Genomic DNA, 8,326 nt, shown 5'->3' with positions numbered 1-8,326 from the left:
TTGATTTGTATAATGGCACTGTTCATCATGTTGATCATTTTCATTTATATGTGGATTCCAGTGCTGGTTCATTTTGGTGTATAATTTACACCACCTCTCGACCTGGTGTATATTTTCAGCGCAGCGTACGCCAACGACCACATTGATAAATGCCAAGTAGCGCAGCCATTTTGGCGTACACCCCATATACGCTCAAATATCGCCATACGCAACGTTGATACATGAGGCCCATTGAAACTAAACTGATAAGCAAAATTACAGCCAACAGTCTGAACATTTACATCCACTCAGTTTTACACACTGCTCAAACAGGCTTTATCCTCAGTAGACATTCCATTTTGCACCACACTATGTATTATATACTAAAAACAACACAGAGACACTCAAAAGGAGTTTGACCAGATCTACCTTGGCAGCATGTGGTTTTGGGAAAGTGTTCGTTGACTGGATGCAGATTTTATATGCTCAGACTAAAAGTGTCATCACAAATCAGCATATCTCCCCTCAGTTCCTCTTCCACCACAGCACTAAACAAGGGGATCCCCTCTCACCTTTTTAGTTTGCTTTAATTATAGACACTTGCCACAAGTAAACTGCAACATTCCAAAACATCACCAGTCTCCATTAAAAGGTCAAAAGCATCACCTTTCTTTATATGCAGATGACATTTTGCTTTATGTCAGGGTTTCAAATTAACTGGGATAAAAGTGAATTAATGCCTGTCTGCCTGTAGCACAACAGCACAATTCTGAATTTGGTGCCCTTTAACATCGCCAAGGATAGGTTCACCTATCTAGTGGTGATTGTAACCAGAAAACCTGAACTGACACTAGAGGAGAACTGGAAACTAAAAATAACCCAGCTAAAGCAGAATATAGATTCCTGAAGAATTCTCCCACAGTCAGTATAAAGTTGCACATATACGCAAGCCTGTGTAAACCCAAATGTGTGTGCGTGCGTGTGTGTGTGCGTGGGGGGGCTTAGTCTCCAAAATTTTAGATGTTACTATTGGCCCATACAGGTAAATATTTGGGCTTTCTGGATAAGATCTGATCAAAATGAGTGTTTGGAGGAGGTCACTCCAGTGACACCAGTACCAGATATGTATATTCACTATCTGCGCATGTGAAAAAATGGGAAGTTTGTTCTGCACTGCATACATGTCAACCTATACGGATTGTCCGTAAATTATATAGATTTTTGCAAGTTTCAGACTCATACAGATGTACAAATAAAGTCTTACGGATATTCAGGGTTTTCTGTTGTAAATTTATTTTTTTACTGTTGTTTTTATTAACTCCGCGGACTTTCGGCCAGCCATCCACCATCTTTGTACTCCTCATAGAAACTGTGTGATGACGTGTGCAATGTGAGCGTCCAATCGGAATTGGTTCACCGTCACATGGTTTTTCAATATCCAATCGTAGGGCAGAGCAGTCGCAGATGGTAGGGCCAAAGATTGTTAGGAGTAGTGATTTGCTGTGGTGGGGGGGCTTAGTCTCCAAAATTTTAGATGTTGCTATTGGCCCATACAGGTAAACATTTGGGCTTTCTGATCAAAATAAGTGTTTGGAGGTCACCAGATATGTATATTCACTATTTGCGCATGCGAAAAAATGGGAAGTTTGTTCTGCACTGAGTTTTCCCTTTCTGTGTGCAGAAAGGACTGAGAGCTAGTTTCAATTTATGGAGAAAAATAATTGCCTGTAAACATGTTGTTGGTCCACACAAAAAGGGTAAACTCAGTACAGAACAAAGTCCATGTTTTCATGCATGCGCAGATAGTGAATATACAAATCTGGTACGGGGGTCATCTCAGTATGTGGCGCCAGCTTGGCTCTCCATGGAACAGCCAGCTTGTTGGGGCACCTCGCTCCGTAAGGTGCCTTGACACTTGCATGCATTTAACCCTCACACTTGCTGTGTTGCCAGCTGGATGCTGCACTTTGTGCCGCTAGACGCTACGTATATAAAATTTTTCTCTCTCTCGTGCACTTTATGAGGTGAAGAACGCATTTGGAACAGTCTAAAAGGTAACTATTTTTAATATTTATATTGTAATAGTTTGGTAAAACAGTTTCATTTTCATTCCTTCTTATGAGTATCTGTAAAATTACATTTGCTATAGATTTAACATCTCTTCATAATCGTTAAGATGAGCCGCACTGTGATGTGGATCACTGATGCAATGACTTGCACTGACACTCAGTGTTTTTAATTGTTTGCACAATGTTCATGTGACGTTCACATTATTAATGCATGACAGAGATTTTGAACATTTCAAAATTTTCTTTGCGCACTTGCATGAAGCCATGCACAGTTTACTCTCTGGCACAGCAGATTGCGTACCAGCACACGGATCAAATTTGTGCAAGTGTCAAGGCACCTTAACTCTACTGAACAGCCTTATTAAGGCAAATAAATCTTATATATCATCTCCCATTCTCTCACTTTTTCCAATATTTGCCCTTTTGAACCCCCCCCCCCCCAAAAAAAAGAGGCTTGAAACATTTTAGTATGAGTAATAGAATAAAAAAAATCACTTTCTGAAATACCTAAATAAATCCGAAACATATTCAGTGGCAGCTTTACCAGAGAGCCTCGTCCACAACTACCACAAAAGACTCCAAGCTGTCACTGATGTTAAAGGGCGCAATACACAGTATTAAGAATAAGGGTATGTAAACTTCAGACGCTCCCATGACCAGTAAAAAAAATCAAGGACAGAGACGTCGCCCTGTATGGCGGAGCCGGGGTCCCACCCTGGAGCCATGCCTGGGGTTGGGGCTCTTGCGCGTGCGCCTAGTGGTCGGGCCTTAGCCCATCGGGCCCGGCCGGGCTCAGCCCGAAAGAGCGATGTGGGACAGGGGTCAGGTGCAGAGAGGATTGGGTGGCAGTCGAGGGAGGGTGGCCCGGTCCGTGCTCACAGCCCCTGGCTGTTGGGACGTGGTCCCTCACTGTTGTCTCGGCCTATGGGCCGAGTGGCAGTGCAGACTACCCAACCTTCTTGGAGTCCCTGGGAGGGGTACTAGATAGCGCTCCAACTGGGGACTCCATTGTTCTCCTGGTGGATTTCATGCCCACATGGGCGGCGACAGTGAGACCTGGAGGGGGGTGATCGGGAAGCACAGCCTCCCCGATCTGAACCCGAGTGGTGTTCAGTTGTTGGACTTCTGTGCTAGTCACAGTTTGTCCATCACGAACACCATGTTCGAGCATAAGGGTATCCATAAGTGCACGTGGCACCAGGACACCCTGAGCCGGAGGTCGATGATAGACTTTGTAGTCGTATCATCTGACCTTCGGCCACGTGTCTCGGACACTCAAGTGAAGAGAGGGGCTGAGCTGTCGACCGATCACCACCTGGTGATGAGTTGGATCCGCTGGGAGGGGAAGAAGCCGGTCAGACCTGGCAGGCCCAAACGTATCATGAGGGTCTGCTGGGAACGACTGGCGGAACCCTCTGTCAGCAAGGTCTTCAACTCCCACCTCCGGGAGAGCTTCTCCCAGATCCCGGGGGAGGATGGAGACATGGACTCCGAGTGGACCATGTTCTCCACCTCCATTGTCCATGCGGCCGCTCGTAGCTGTGGTCGCAAGGTCTCTGGTACCTGTTGTGGCGGCAATCCCCGAACCCGGTGGTGGACGCCGGAAGTAAAGGATGCCGTCAAGCTGGAGAAGGAGCCCTACTTGTCTTTGTTGATAGGTGGGACCCCGGAGGCAGCTGACAGGTACCGGCAGGCCAAGCGTGCCACAGCCCATGCGGTCGCACAGGCAAAAACTCGGGTCTGGGAGGAGTTCGGGGAGGCCATGGAGGAGGGCGGCCTCGAAGAAATTCTGACAAACCGTCCGACGCCTCAAGAGGAGGAAGCAGCTCTCCACCAGCACTGTCTACGGTGCAGGTGGGGAGCTGTTGACCCTGACTGGGGATGTTGTCGGGCGGTGGAAGGAATACTTCGAGGATCTCCTCAATCCCATCGTCACATCTTCTGATGAGGAAGCAGAGACTCGGGACTCAGAGGCAGACTCATCCATTACCCAGGCCGAAGTCACCGAGGTGGTTAGAAAGCTCCTTGGTGGCAAGGCTCCTGGGGTGGATGAAATCCGTCCTGAGTACCTTAAGTCTCTGGATGTTGTGGGACTGTCTTGGCTGACACGCCTCTGCAACATCGCATGGCAGTCGGGGACAGTGCCTCTGGATTGGCAGACCGGGTGGTGGTCCCTCTGTTTAAGAAGGGGGACTGGAGGGTGTGTTCCAACTACAGGGGGATCACACTCCTCAGCCTCCCCGGTAAGGTCTATTCCAGAGTACTGTAGAGGAGAATTCAACCAATAGTCGAACCTCGGATTCAGGTAGAGCAGTGTGGTTTTCGTCCTGGTCACGGCACACTAGACCAGCTCTACACGCTCCATCAGGTGCTCAAGGGTTCATGGAAGTTCACCCAACCAGTCCACATGTGCTTTGTGGATCTGGAGAAGGCGTTCGACCACATGTCCCTCGGAGCACCCTGTGGGGGTGCTCCGGGAGTACGGGCTCCTTTGAAAAGTGCTATCCGGTCCCTGTACGACCGCAGTAGCAGCTTGGTTCACATTGTTGACAGTAAGTCAAACCTGTTTCCAGTACACGTTGGCCTTCGCCAGGGCTGCCCTTTGTCACCGGTTCTGTTCATTATCTTTATGGACAAAATTTCTGGGCGCAGCCAGGGTGTAGAGGGGGTCTGGTTTGGGAACCACAGAATCTCATCTCTGCTGTTTGCGGACGATGTGGTTCTGTTGGCTTCGTCAAATCAGGACCTTCAGCGTGCACTGGGGCGGTTTGCAGCCGAGTGCAAAGCATCCGGGATGAAAATCAGCACCTCCAAATCCGAGGCCATGGTTCTCGACTGGAAAAAGGTGCTTTGCCAGCTTCAGGTCAGTGGAGCGTCCTTGCCTCAAGTGGAGGAGTTTAAGTATGTACACTCAACAAAAATATAAACGCAACACTTTTGGTTTTGCTCCCATTTTGTATGAGATGAACTCAAAGATCTAAAACTTTTTCCACATACACAATATCACCATTTCCCTCAAATATTGTTCACAAACCAGTCTAAATCTGTGATAGTGAGCACTTCTCCTTTGCTGAGATAATCCATCCCACCTCACAGGTGTGCCATATCAAGATGCTGATTAGACACCATGATTAGTGCACAGGTGTGCCTTAGACTGCCCACAATAAAAGGCCACTCTGAAAGGCGCAGTTTTGTTTTATTGGGGGGGATACCAGTCAGTATCTGGTGTGACCACCATTTGCCTCATGCAGTGCAACACATCTCCTTCACATAGAGTTGATCAGGTTGTCAGTTGTGGCCTGTGGAATGTTGGTCCACTCCTCTTCAATGGCTGTGCGAAGTTGCTGGATATTGGCAGGAACTGGTACACGCTGTTGTATACGCCGGTCCAGAGCATCCCAAACATGCTCAATGGGTGACATGTCCGGTGAGTATGCCGGCCATGCAAGAACTGGGACATTTTCAGCTTCCAAGAATTGTGTACAGATCCTTGCAACATGGGGCCGTGCATTATCCTGCTGCAACATGAGGTGATGTTCTTGGATGTATGGCACAACAATGGGCCTCAGGATCTCGTCACGGTATCTCTGTGCATTCAAAATGCTATTAATTAAAATGCACCTGTGTTCTTCGTCCATAACAGATGCCTGCCCATACCATAACCCCACCGCCACCATGGGCCACTCGATCCACAACATTGACATCAGAAAACCGCTCACCCACATGACGCCACACATGCTGTCTGCCATCTGCCCTGAACAGTGTGAACCGGGATTCATCCGTGAAGAGAACACCTCTCCAACGTGCCAAACGCCAGCGAATGTGAGCATTTGCCCACTCAAGTCGGTTATGACGACGAACTGGAGTCAGGTCGAGACCCCTATGAGGACGACGAGCATGCAGATGAGCTTCCCTGAGACGGTTTCTGACAGTTTGTGCAGAAATTCTTTGGTTATGCAAACCGATTGTTTCAGCAGCTGTCCGAGTGGCTGGTCTCAGATGATCTTGGAGGTGAACATGCTGGATGTGGAGGTCCTGGGCTGGTGTGGTTACACGTGGTCTGCGGTTGTGAGGCTAGTTGGATGTACTGCCAAATTCTCTGAAACGCCTTTGGAGACGGCTTATGGTAGAGAAATGAACATTCAATACACGAGCAACAGCTCTGGTTGACATTCCTGCTGTCAGCATGCCAATTGCACGCTCCCTCAAATCTTGCGACATCTGTGGCATTGTGCTGTGTGATAAAACTGCACCTTTCAGAGTGGCCTTTTATTGTGGGCAGTCTAAGGCACACCTGTGCACTAATCATGCTGTCTAATCAGCATCTTGATATGGCACACCTGTGAGGTGGGATGGATTATCTCAGCAAAGGAGAAGTGCTCACTATCACAGATTTAGACTGGTTTGTGACCAATATTTGAGGGAAATGGTGATATTGTGTATGTGGAAAACGTTTTAGATCTTTGAGTTCATCTCATACAAAATAAGAGCAAAACCAAAAGTGTTGCGTTTATATTTTTGTTGAGTGTATATTGGGGTCTTGTTCACGAGTGAGGGACGGCTGGAGCATGAGATTGATAGACGGATTGGTGCAGCATCTGCAGTGATGCGGTCGCTGTATCGGAACATTGTGGTGAAGAGAGAACTGAGTAGGGGGGTAAAGCTCTCGATTTACCGATCGATCTATGTTCTGATCCTCACCTATGGTCCCTTAGAGAGAGGGTGAGGAGCTTGGTCAGTTGGGAGGAGCTCGGAGACGAGCCGCTGCTCCTCCACGTCGAAAGGAGCCAGTTGAGGTGGCTCGGGCATCTTTTCCGGAAGCCCCCTGAATGCCTCACTGGAGAGATGTTTTGGGCACATCCCATCGGGAGGAGGCCCCAGGGAAGACCCAGGACATGCTGAAGGGACTACGTCTCTCTGCTGGCTTGGGAATGCCTTGGGGTTCCCCTGGAGGAGCTGGGGGAGGTGTGTGTGGATCGGGAGGTCTGGGCGGCTTTGCTTGAGCTGCTGCCCCCGCGACCCGACTCCGGATAAAGCAGAAGAAAATGGATGGTTGGATGGATGGTATGTAAACTTTGGAGCAGGTTCATTTGGGTAGTTTCTGTTGTCATTATGATTTGAAAAGAGTAAACACTTATTTGCCAATAAATGGCTTCACCCAACCACTAACCATGAGTAAAAAAAGTTGTTATTGTTTATATTCTCTGAAAAATGGCAAAAAAAACAACAACAAAACAAAACAAAAAAACAATTTGTCAGGGTATGTAAACGTTTGAGCACAACAGTACATGAAGCGGTCTCCCTCTGTCAAGATGTCTCTTTAGAATGATGAAACAATAAACAAGGGATGTTTAAGTACGTTTGTGAGTACTGGCAATTTTTTTTTTTGGGGGGGGGGGGCTCATTTAGTCATATTTTGGGTCAGTCCGGGGAAATTATTGCACCCGTTACTTATGTGTTATACCTACATATTTAATTTTCGTTCCTTGTTTTTCGCAGTTCTGTGAGAAAAAGGAAAATAACATTGCTTCCATATTCCAAATACGCATGCAATAAAAATATCTAAAATAAAACGGACAAACAGTCTTCTTTAAATTGAGGGAATGTTGAAATCCGCAGAAAATTCAGTAGCTATAAAGACGAGTTGAAGGTTCATTCAAAGCCCGTTTCTTCTACATTTGAGTTCTGGAACTTTACAGCGTTTTGTCATCCAGAAAGCACTTCTTGTCCACACAGAGGAGTTAAAAAAAACCTTATTGTCTGGATATGCATGTTGATTTGGCACGTGTCAGATTAGCACACTTAGCGTTAGCTTAGCACCGTCGACACAATAATGAGGAAGAATCTCTCACATCTGAGCGACCACTTTCTGTCTGAACTGAGGACTTCTCCAGTCGCTGTCCTGTCCCGGAGCCTCCATGAAAAAAGAAAACGAACAGCTTTTTTTTTTTTTTTTACAACAAAAACAGCCAAGAACGATTATCAGGTTTAATGTGAATAAAACGGCAATTTTGTTAAGCAGTCAGTTTACACGTTCTTTGTGCGGACCAAAATCAGCTTTACAGGCGGGCTATAGCTTTCAGTCCTAGCCCGCCTGTAAACCTGATTTTGGTTTGCACACAGAAAGGGTAAATTCAGTACAGAACGAACTTCCTTTTTTCTGGACATTTGCAGATAACAAATATACAAATCTGGTACAGGGGTAATTTCAGTACCTGACTCCGCAAACGCGGGATCGGCAAATTTGGCAACACTGGTGCTTTGAGCGGAAACAGGAA

Source organism: Thalassophryne amazonica, chromosome 16 (assembly GCF_902500255.1).
Source record: "Thalassophryne amazonica chromosome 16, fThaAma1.1, whole genome shotgun sequence".
NCBI classification, from domain to species: Eukaryota; Metazoa; Chordata; class Actinopteri; order Batrachoidiformes; family Batrachoididae; genus Thalassophryne; species Thalassophryne amazonica.
The sequence above is the reverse complement of the archived record's forward strand: the minus strand, read 5'-3'. Positions refer to the sequence as shown.